This window comes from Myodes glareolus, chromosome 17 (genome assembly GCF_982192425.1).
Source record: "Myodes glareolus chromosome 17, mMyoGla1.1, whole genome shotgun sequence".
NCBI classification, from domain to species: Eukaryota; Metazoa; Chordata; class Mammalia; order Rodentia; family Cricetidae; genus Myodes; species Myodes glareolus.
In genome coordinates, this window is record NC_142042.1 from 2,000,721 (window position 1) to 2,013,388 (window position 12,668).

The following is a 12,668-nucleotide window of genomic DNA, read 5'->3' on the forward strand; positions in this document are numbered from 1 at the left end:
CACAAGACAACTTTGGCAGCTCCTTGGCCAGCTTTGGGCCGTGGTTTGTGACTTCAGCTTCTCAGAGCTTCCAGCTTGCGCCACGTGGTCAGAGTCTGAATAGAGGTCATCAATATCCCTGTGTGAAGCCAAGAGAGATAGAGAGATAGAAGGTTCCCCATGGGGTGAAATAGGAGTTTTCGCATGATCTGGGTTCTTCCACATCCACAGCCAGCAGACAGTCATGAGGAACGCTGGGTAGCGAAGAGGAGGCCTTTGAAGGAGGTGGACCTTGTTCTGCACACCAGCTGCTTCCAATCTCTGTCACAGATGTGTTTAGAACGAGACTGTTGCTGCACCTGTTGAATTTGTCTCACATAAAACCGAGAGACGAATGGACAAAAGGTCTATTGTAAAAGTGATAGTGGAATTCTTAAATAAAATTTAAATGTAATATTGCACAGGCAATGGACCACAATCCAGTTTCCTATTACCTGTTTTGAATCATGTCTTGTGGAAAGGGGCATTGTGTATTGTAGACATTGTTCCATCTGAAATTTGTGGACTATAAAGCATTGTGTCCTATTTGAATAAATCCTCTAACTCTCTAATTGGAAAATCGCACAATGTGGCAGTACCGAGCCAACAAGTTTTTATATATTCCCATCACAGTTCATCGCCCATCCTGTCAGAGATAAAAGACAAATACTGACAAATACTCAGAGAAATGGGAAGTGAAAGGTTGGTTTTATCCAAAAGTCACAGACTTCTAATTACACAGAATGCCACATGCTCTAACTCATTAGCAAAGAGACAGGATTTCATTTGCTCTCCAGACAGTTTGTCAAGGGAGCCACTGCATAGAGAACTAGGTAGAGAATCACAGGTACAGGGTTCTTGAAGCAAGAGATGAGCTGAACTCCAAAGGAGGTTTATATTCAGAATATGGTTTTGGCTCACATCTTGTCTAGTTAATTTTTATTCTGATTAGAAATTTGTTCTGATAATTTTGCTTTAATTGAGTTCTTTCTACCAAAGAGATTCCCAAGAATGCTTCAGGTCTCCTGTCTGCCACAGGCCCCATTGAGCTTCAACCTTCTATGCTTAGAGTCTGGTTAATGTGAGGACTCACGTAGGAAGATTCTGGCCTCCCAGGGAAGGACATACTGATTCCTCAGAACTGCTTCCACAAAAGACTTTTCTCTGGGTTTCTGGGGCCCTGGCCTGCTGCCTTTTCAGACCTTGCCTCATCCACAGACTCTGTTTCTGCTTCTTCTAATTTCACCTTTCCGAGATTTTGCTGACTTGGCAGTTTTCAACTCTATACATTTCCTTTTGCTCAACAAAACCAATTTAAGCACCTTCTGCATTCGGTCTGAGAAGGAAGATGTTTAGATGGAAAGAGCCTGAGAAATTGAGAACTATAAAATTATTTATAGAATGAGGCAGGTTCCTAACAACATTGGATTGTAATGTTGTCAACATAATTCATCCACTGGGGATAAATATCATTCCCGCAGGTATAATGTTTCCAGGGATGACTCTCTTGGACTAGGCTCAGCTGAGAGAGGGAGGAGGCTGCCAATAGTCTTCTTACCCACAGTCTACAAATCTTGGGAGAATAATTTTGTTTTATTATTTTATTCACTGTTCTGTGTAATTTAGATTTCAGTGCTGAAGATGCCACTTTTTAATGGACAAGGATGAATGGTTGTTCCCTTACAGTTTGACAAATTACAGCTAAGTGGGTTAGTTGGTCTGAGCCTGTATCATGTGTAGGGGGTGGGGTGGGGGCGGCTGTGAGCTAAGTGTGAATTGTTCTCAGTTTTAAAGAAATCATACTTAGTCTAGAGGGAAAAAAGTCTACCATCTAGTGTTGTGCAGTTTGCTGACTCTTGCCTTAAAAAAACTGAAATAGGGATAAGGGCTCAGCTTAACGATGACATCTGAACCTAAATAAATCCCTACACCCCCAAGCAAATAATCAAAATCGAGAATATAAAAATTCAACAATTTTCTCTGCTTTATGGGATCTCATGCATATTAACTCACAAACTTCTTGAAAACTAATGGAAGAATTAAGAGAACCCCATTTTAGGAATGGGAAAACCAAGACAGAGGGGGTTGTGGTTTTTGGAGCCTGGTCACCAATTATTCTCTTGTCACAAATTGTTTGTTTTAGTCAGTGCAACCTCGGGCATTGGTCTTCAAGTCAAACTGGATGGTAGTTAAGTGTTGCTCATAGGTGAGGTGACTGATAAGTAGTCTTACAATCATGGGAAAGATGCCATTACCACACACAAATGGGCAAAATGATGCCCTGATCACAGCAAGGTCATCAGGGTCACACCCCTTTCCATTTCCTCACTTCTGGGAAGTCACCTGACTGGGTGGTGTGGAGTTTCATGTCTTATGGTCCTTTATGAGTCCTTGCTCTAGAAATTCATGCTTGGATGCTCAAGATTTGAAATAACTATAATTAAAACTGCAAAATATTCCCCAGAACTGTTGGAGGACTTTGGGGATTCAAGATCAACTATAGATCTGTCTGTCTTTTGAAAGGTTAAGGGCTCAATTCAGTCTCAGGCATATTCCTGCTGTAGAACAATCTTTGTGCATTGTAAATATGTATTACTCTCATTGATTAATAAAATAGCTGACTGGCCAATAGCTGGACAGGTAGAGGTTAGGCATTACTTGAAGACAAAAAGTGAACATGAAGAAGAGAAAAGAAGTCTCAGGAGTCATGAGGAGACACAGAGAGAAGCAAGATGAACTTGCCATGTTGAGAAAAGGTACCACCATGTGGCAGAGTATAGATAAGCAATATGGGTTAATTTAAAATGTAAGAGCTAGTTAGTAATAAGCCTGAGCTATCAGCCAAGCATTTATAATTGATAATAAGTATCTGTGTGGTAATTTGGGAGCCAGTTGGCAGAACAGAGCTGACCAATGGTTCAGACAGAAAAACTTCACCTACATATTCCTAAATAGCCAGGGGGCTAATCTTTTCTGATAGCATTTCTTCTCTTATTATCTGCATTAGTTCCCTTCCTGTTGCTATGACTGAAAATACCCTGGTAACAGTAACTTAAGGAATAAATGGTTCCTTTTGGCATATGTCTCCAGGGTATCCATCATGGCAGGAGAGTCCTGGAGTTAAGGTGCCAAGGCAGCTGGTCCCTTTGTATCTGCTGTCATAGAGCAAAAGATAAAAAGCCCTCAACTCCCTTTCTCCATTATGAATCCTGGCCCCAGCCCATGGGATAGAGCTGCCACCACTCAGGATCTTCACTCCTCGATTTATTAAATGTAGAAAACCCCCCAGATGTTTTCAGAGGCTAGTTTCTCAGAGACCCTAAAACCAATCAAGTTGACAAGTTTAACCATATGCGATTGATCTCTGCCTGTCCATTCAGTAAGAAGCTGAGGTTTCTCATACGGAGTCTGCACCCCTGCCACCATCTTCTCTGATGTCCCCATTACATGCCATCCTTTTCCAGGGACCCACAGTCTGATCACAGTCAGGACTCCCTTGGCAATACCCTTTCTTTCATGGCCATAAAGATGAAAGAGCTTGGAGATGTCAGGTAGTGTTAATGTGGGGGCCGCTTTCAAGTCCTTAAAGGTCTGTTCATGTTCCTCAGTCCGTTTCAAAGAGGTGTTGCCCCTGACCATAGCAGAGTACAGGGTTTGGCAATTTCAGCAAACTCAGGTATCCAAAGGTGGCAATGGTAATATTCAAGAGCTCCCAGAAATTCCTTAACTTGTTTCTTAGTGGTTGGAGTTGGGGTCTGCAGTATGGCTGCTATGTGGGCCTGGGAAAGCAGTCTTTGCCCTTCTCTCAGCTCACATCCCAAGTGTGTAACCCTGGGTGAGCACTTTTGAGCTTTATTTTTAGAAACTTTATAGCCTACGTGGGTTAGAGTTTCTAAAAAGGCCTCTGGTGGCTCTCAAACAGTCCTCATCTTCAGCAGCCAATAATCATTTACATATCGAATCAAGGTTACCCCAGGGTACTTACTTCAGAAAAGATTTAAATCCTGGTTGAGTGCTTCATTGAAGATGGTAGGAGAGTTTTTGAATCATGGAGTCATTCTGGTCCAGGTTAGTTGTCCTGACAGTCTCAGTTCAGGGTCAGCCCACTCAGATGTGAAAATGGGTTGACTTAATCCTGACAGAGGGATGGAGAAGAATGAGTCTTTTAAGACCAACACAGTGTAAACTTTATCCTTTGGTAGCAATGAACTGAGAAAAGTACAGTTAGGTAAATGGATTCAAGGAAAAATTGGGTAAATGGATTTTTCCCTCTTACTTCCGTCAAGTCTTGTCCTTGTCTAGTCTTGAGTTCTAGACTGACTGGCAAGAAGTAAGCATGCCTGTTTCAAAGGGGTATCTGATGTGAATCTTAATCCCTTGCCTGACTTTTGAACTGATGAATATTGCTTGACTCAAATGGGCATTTCCCCAGATATTAGCTGCATGGTGATGGGTGGAACATGTTTGTCAAGACAGAAGGATTGTTCTCTGCCAGAACTGTAGGAATTTCCTTGATCAGCAGAGTCTTCCTTTCCCCTTCCAGGAAATGGGTTGGATTTGGGAGAAGCAGACATTCCATTTATTTGGGCAAGTTATAGTTAAAGCCTTAGCAGGCATTAACTACTCCCAATGGTAACCTGGGAGATTCCTGAGCATGATATTATTGCCTGGAACTTGTTCAAGAGGTCCTGCCTTGAATCAAGGACATTCAGGAATAAGAATAAAAGAATGAGTTACCTGTCCTTGTCCTAGGTTAGCCGTCTGGTCAGTGGTCCATTTGTATTCTTTGACATCCACTGTTGCCCCCCTATATTTCCACTGTTTGGTTGGTAAGGGGTCCTGAGGGCCCCTGTAATACTGAATGAGTATCCCCTGTATCCACCAGAAATTTTACAGGTTGGCCTTCTATGGTGAAGACTACCATAGGCTCCTGGGGTTGAAGGCGCCTTGGCCTCACTAATCCTCCATAGCTAGGATTGGCTTGACTTGGTGGGAGCTACCTGTTTCTGGCACGGACATTCATTTTTCCAGTGACCAGTTTCTCAGCTGTAGGTGCATTGACCGATTTGTAAAGGTCTCCTCTTTTTATCATGGTGTTGATGGGCAGAGCTAAAAGTGGCTGGGACTTGTATTGCCGTCGTGGGGGCATGCTCCATGTCCTTTATCAGAAGATCTTCCTTCCTGCGTCTGACACCAAACACTTTGGGGGCTATTTCCTCATCATTCTGACCTGTTCTTTCTTGCAATCCCATCCATATGTTGTATCTTTCTACATATGTCAGGGGTTGACTGAATAATAAGGGCCAGGTTAAGAGCCTTGGGATTTGCCAGATCCTCTGGGTCTATAGGAGTGTGTAACTGATAGGAGTCCAGGAGGTGCTGTAGCAAACCTGAAGCCAATTCATCTGGCCCTGTTTCACATCTGTTAGATAGGTCAGCAGACTTTCAACCCTTCTCTCAGAACCTGGTGGCATTCGCTGAGTGACAGGCTACCTCTCTGTATTGTAGACCCTTTGGGGTCTCCTTGGCAGAGCCCAGTCCATCGTCTCTGCCTTCTGCCCTCAGCCACTGAAGCTATTCCAGGGAGTGCTTCAGCTGCTTCATGGAAATGCTTTCCCTCCTTTGGTAGCGAAGAGAGTACGGGGAGATGACTGAAAAAGAGATGAAATCAATTAGAGAAATTAAGGAATTGGGACTAGTGCTGTAAGTGGGGTCTGCTTCCGGTTGTAGAGATCTGTGGTGGAGAAAGGGGCACACAGGTAGTGATGGTCAGGAAAAGACTGTAGGGGAGCAAGGACCAAGGGGGGTGTCACCCCAGAACCAGAATCGAAGGAGAGGTCGAGAGGCCATATGGGACTCCCTGGTGAGTTCAGAGAGGGGGAAAAACAGGGAGATGTACGGAAGAGTTGGGGGAGGAGAGAAGATAATAGGCATGTTTAGAACTTGGTTAAGTGGTTTAAATCTCACTGGGGCCTCCAGAGAAAATGTTAATCCTAATGGCGAGAATAACACCACTAACACAATTTGAGTCAAATTTGAAGCAAACTTAACTTTTATTGGAATGCATCCAAGAGACTACCTTCTAAGTCAGGTTAAAGAGAGCAGTCTCACCTGGCGGTGGTGGCGCATGCCTTTAATCCTAATTAGTAATCATTAGGTTACTATCAGTCATGCTTTATCTTATTTCTTCTCTAACTCTTTGGGAGGTTTTCCCATCGTCTCAGAAATTATGACAGAAACAATATGCAAGCAGGAGTCGTATGTATAATAGAAAACATTTGAGCAAGTACTTTATTTTTTGTCCCATGAATAGGTAGAAGCCTGTGCAGTGGGAGGGGAAGAAGAGGCACAAAGAGTATACCATGATGTCACAATCAGGCCAGTCTAGCATCCCCAGTAGCTAACCCCAGGGGTTACCAGGACTTATGGCTGAAGCTTGGCGTCTCCAATCTCTAATTTAGAGTGGCGCCTGTTGATTATTTAGGCAGCTCTTCAGAGTCCCTCTGGTTCATACCCTTGAAGATTACCCGTTGGTTGCAGTCAGTGGGTGCTTGCAGATCTTTCAGGAAGTTGGAGCCCCAAGGTTTGTTTAGTTTTTAACTGATCCAGCCAGAGGGAGTCTTCTTACTTTCTTGGCCCAGAGTGGGCTCTGTCCACACGAGAGAAGAGGCATAAATATAACTGTAGATCAGTGACTGGCAGGAAACAAGTGGTTCACTTAGAAGGTTAACATTTAAAGAGTTTTACACATGTTTGAAGGCTTGGACAAGCTTAGGAGAAAGAGTTCACAAAGATAGCAACAGCAGACTTCACCATGGAAGAGCTGAAGGGTCAAGGAGCGGGGGAGGTTCCTGGTTACCTCAGGAGGGGGTCAGGGATCATGTGACAGCAGATAGTTTCAGCAATCCGCCCTCACTTCTCCCTAACCCTCTGAACTTCCTAAAGTCAGTTCCTGCCAGGACTGTTTATTTTAGGAAAGAAATATCATACAGCTATAAACTGTCTCTCACAGGCTTTGACCTAGAGAAGTCCTTCTCTGTTCTGGTGGAGAGGGGCCAGTTCTTCAGTTTTCGACCTACTGAGAATGAACGCCGTTGTAAAAATAAATAAAACCTAACAATAGAGAAGAAACAGGCATGCAAACAAAAGCCCTGAGTGTTTTCCCAGATTTGTGTGATTAGATTCACAGAGACAGAATCACTCTGAGAATATCGCAAAACACAGTCATGTAGCTTGTAAAGTCTGTTCTCAGGAACGTTTGACAGATCATACAGCAGGGCCCAGCAGTGGCGTTTAGACAGGAGACCACAGCAGGATAAAACAAAACCACAAAAAAGGGACACAAGCAGTGTCACCAAAGGCTGATGTTCACGTTTCTTTATCAGCGTTTCTAGAAACACAACAAATTCCTGGTTTGATACAAATACCACAGGCAAATCCCTTCAAAGCCCACAGCGGACACCTGCACAGTACAGGTTCTGAGAAGCCTAGCATTGAAGAATTTTTGTTTAAAGCCAGTATTTCTCAAACTTATCTAACTAATGCTTCTATTTATTTGTGTGTTTGTTTTTATGGGATTAAAAGCCATTATGAGCTTTGAGAAATATCAGGATACACAGTCTCCTGCCTAAGGAGGGACAGTGTTCTCTTGACAGTTTTCCTAATTTCATGCATCTATAAAATGTTCAGAATTAGACCTGTCATGAAAGATCGCCAATTTCTTAAAAGCAAACTTGTTTAAACTGAATTTTGCATTTCATATTCTCCATTTTCTATGCATGCTGTACTGGGGAAGAATCGAGTCAGATATTTGTCAGTGCAACAATTTCCTAATTCCTCATTATCGTTTCTTTGCATAGGAAACCTGTGATTTAAGGATAACCTCAAATATATTAGTAAAGGTTTGTCTGTTGGCATGCTTCATATGAGTCCAATTCTGAAAATTTATCTTTTTCATGACTGTCTTTGAAAAACAGAACTGTTGACATAGCAGTAAAGGACACACCATTCACATCAAGCTAGGCGTGAACCAGTGTGTGGCTCACTAGCACAGAGGAAAAGTTCTCAGGTCAGGTGGGAGTGCTCGGGCCAGGTGGGGGCAGAGGACAAACCTTGGCAACCAAGTTCAAGCAGTCAACGTGGGGAGACAGTTGGAGGATGTTTGGCTCCAGTTCTGCTAGTTACATCTTAATACCCAAATCCTCTGGGAACAGTCTTGGTATAAAACCTTCAACACATTTCATCTTAAGTCTCTTTTGGGCTGCTGCAACTGTTACTTGAGACCGAGTAATTTATGATCATCATAAATTATTTTCTTACAGTTTTGGAATCTAGGTGTGGGCAGACTCTGTATATAGTCAGGATCCCACTCTGCTTGGCATGTGGAACGCTGTACCCTTTGGGGGTTGTCACTGTTCCCCAATATAGCAGAAAGAGAAGGGAAGGAACACTCTCAAAATCCCCTCTCTTGTGACAGAGTGGGCATTAAAATGTTTTAAAATAGATTTTTCCGTTCCCTTTCCTTGCCCTCTCTAACCCATGTAACCAATCCTGCTCACTCAAATTTATGGTTTTTATTCATTAATTGTTATACACACACATGAATATATATGTACACACACACACACACACACGTCCAAAACATGTTTTAAAGTCAAGAAATTATCTTTTATAGTGGAGGCTTTATATTCTATTCACCTAAATTTCTCTTGTATACCCAATGCATTTATACTAGTGGCTGGAGATACATGGCAAACCATAGAAACCTCTTTTGTTGTCGATAGCCTAAACTAGAAATTCTATTAAGATTTTTTTTTTATTTTGATTTGTTGCGGTTTGAACCCAAAATGTTCTCTGCAGACTCATATTTAAAATGCTTGGTCCCTAGCAGGTAGCACTGTTTCGTGGGACTATGTAACCTTTTGGAGTTGGGGTGTCTAACAGGAAGAAAATGGGTCTCTGATCTGCTTTCAGTTTTCTATCCTTCATGACATGAAGCTTTTACTCCACGACCCCACTGCCATGAATTCCAGAGTCTCCCTGCTATGGTGGGCAGAGCCTTCTGAAACCAAGAGGCAGCATAAATGCTTCCCCCTAAGCTTTCCATGTCATGTTATGGTCACAGTGCCACAAAAAGAAACTGATATAGTTTCCAAAAATATCACATTGAAATATCAATTTCCCCCTTGCTCAGAAAGGCCATTTTAGGGGCATGACAATCTCTCACTTTACTGACCCCTATTAAGTAATACTCTTAGTATATTTAGGCATCTGGAAGTCTGTAGGTAGCTGGAGAAAGTGTGTTTATTTACCTGAGTATGTGACATGTAAGGATGTGTGAATCCTTAGATCAAAGGGGTGAAAGATTATATGGTAGCGATTGTTGCGGGAGAATTATCCACACTGCTACCCTACTGTGCCAATAAAGTCACCCCGAATCACGAATGGAGTCAACGATTGGCTGGCCAGGATCAGCCATGGAGTTGTTGGAAGACTGAGAAAGTCAAAGAGAGAGGGACAGGAGAAGAGAAGGAAATTTCTGGGGCTTTGGATGGGAAAAACATGGAGAGTAGGGTTAGAGCCATTATGATTCAGGTCAAAAATGAAAATTATATGCTATTCTCATGGTATTAGATTTTTCCAGAGCATCTTAATATAGTCACTACCTGTTAATATGCTAAAGAGTTATTTTACATATTTTACATAAGTTTACAGTAAACTTATTCCAGATTATTCACAATTAACTTTGTATTTATTCAATCCACAAAAAAATAACCAGGAAGAGAAATCATTTCTTATATATAACACATATCAGACCCCATACAGGCCTTTCAGGCCCTCCAGCAGAAATTCAACTGTTGGTAGGGAATGTACTAGAAGCCTCAAAATTTCATAAGAAGCACCATGTTAGTAACAAAGGTTTGAAGAAAGGTTTCTCCATCATTTGACAACAAGCCAAAGAAATTATAAGGAAATATTCTACTTGGTTTTTGTATAACCAAACTCTACTACTTACAGGAAGTAGCCCAAAGGATACTCAAACTGTATAATGAAACACATCCATTTATCAAATTTTATTTTGGACTACAAACTGCTCAGAATAATTTCAAGGCAGTTAGCTAAGTTGGTTCAGCATCATAGACTACTCCAGCCAGAATTTCAGATGAGTCTTGCATTTTCCCATCACACTAAGACTGGACAACAGCCAGCTCTCCAAGGACTTGATCTGTATATTAGTCAGGAAGAAGTAATTTTAAGAACACAATGCCCACATTCACAAAACGTAGGGTGGGTGGCTTTTGGTCATTTGATGGATGTTTGTCATCATTTAGGGAGGTTGGTTACAAGTTGTTATTGATCATGGTAAGGGAGGAAATTAAACAAAGGAAACTAGAGTCAGGGATCTCATTCTGAAAAGAAAAGGGGGGAATATAGAAATGACAGGATACAAGGGTAGATAATTGAATCTATTTTCAAACTGAAAAAGCAACTACTAGTCTCAAATATTTTACATTGCTATGGATTTTTGTATAGTGATACAAATTCAAGGTTATCATAATTAAAGGTCTTTGAGCCTATTATTCGTGATCCTAGAGAAGCTAAATAAGAAGATGAACCTGATGAAGATTATTTAGCTATCCACCAGGAGGTAGGAAATAGACAAGAGTCCCAGGTAACCTCGGGTGCACGGGGGGGTGGGAGGGTCGATGGAAGGGGAGAGGGCTAGAGAGAAGGGAGTAGGGGAGGAACGGGGAAAGCTTGGTGGCCGGGGATGGGGGGGGAGGAAGGATGAATATGGGATCAGGGAACAATATATTTCAACTAAGGGAGCCATTTTAGGGTTTACAGGAGACTTGATTATATATGGGATCCCAGGTCCAAGGAGAGATCCCCCAGATTGCTCTCTGGACAGAGGAGAGGGTGCCTGAATCGGCCGTGGCCCATGACCATACTGATGTATATTTTGCTTATCACCATAGATCCTTCATCTGGCGAAGGACGGCGATACAGTCGGAGACCCACATTGGAGCACCGGACTGAGCCCCCCGAGGTCCAAATGAGGAGCAGAAGGAGGAAGAACATGAAAAACGAAATCAGTACTGCGAGGGATGCTATCACCCACTGATACAAGGGAACGGATCTGATGAGAGTTTACCAAGGCCAGTTGGATTGGGACTGAACGAGGATGTGATCTAACCAGATTCTCGGAATTTGGCCGGATTCTCTGACTGTGGCTGGCCCGAAGTCTTTCTGAAAAGCCATTGACTATGACACTGGGACCTGTTTCCTCTACATATACTGGATTTTGGGGATCCAGTCTGTTTGGACACTCACCTTCCTGGACCTGGAGGGAGGGGGAAGGAACTGGAACTTCCCACAGGGCAGGAAACCCTGACTGCCCTGGGGGACGAAGAGGGAGGAGGAGGGGGAGTGGGAGGAGTGGGAGGGTGTTGGGAGGGGGGGGCGGAAATGGAAACTTTTATAATTTAATAAAATTTACTTAAAAAAAACAAATTCAAGGTTATTTGTATTATATGTTTCTATTTCTTATTTAAGGTATTATGCCTATGTAGCTCATTTAAACTTGAAATGCAGGTTAGTAGTTTGTAATCTATAACAATCAATCTTATAGTTATTTTAGGTATGTTTTCAAGTTCAAACGAAGACATATTTTAAATAGCCATCAAACACTTCAGAGACCTACAGAATATGACATTTCAAAATGTTTTAATAACGTAAGTTTTTCATGATAGTGAGACACTTCTGCTCCTGGCAGCACCAGTTTATTCCAAAAGAGGATGATGGGCAATGAAGAAGCTCCATAAGAAGTTGCTTTCATTTGTAGTAAAGTTAGCCACTGAACAAAGAGACTTCCCTTGCCTTGACTGCTGTCTAAATTGGACAAACAGGATCCAAAAATGGCAACTGCCAAACTTTGCCAAGATAATGTAGGACAATACTTCAGAATTCCTGCTTCACATGAAAGCTTGACAGATATTCTAAGCCAATAGGCTGAAGACGGATGCCCCAACGTTGCATTGAAACTTTGGGGTGACTGTCCAGGCAACTAGATGTCTCTCTCTGTCGTTTCTTAGTTTTGGAAGTTGCTTGCATTGCACTTCCTGTTTAATCTGGTAATATTATATCCTCAGGTCTTTGACAGAGTTGAAGCTTAGAGAGTTATAGTTGCCATTTTCTGTAACTTTGTTAGAAAGTAAAAAAGGTACAAAACTTTAGAGTCACCAAGGTAGGACAGATAGTGGAGTATTTTCTTTGAATTTGTCAAATGATAATGGAATAGTCATTGTGACTATATTTCTTACTTGATAATTTTTCTTATTGAATATAGTTTTATTGTATTAGAGTTAAAACCCTTACTTTTTGCTTAGACAAAAGGGGAAAATGTTGTGGGAGAATTGTTCCCATTGTCACCCCACTGTGCCAGTGATTGGTTGGCCAGGATAAGCCATAGAGTTTTTGGAGGGCTGAGAGGGTTGAAGAGAGAGTCATAGGAAGAGAGAAGGAGGGGATGAGGGGATATTTCTAGAGGTTTCGGATGGGAAAAGTGTGGAGAGTAGGGTCAACCAATTTCCCCTCCTCTGTTTCTTGAATTTATCAGGATTTTGTTTCAATTTCTGATTCCTGGGTTT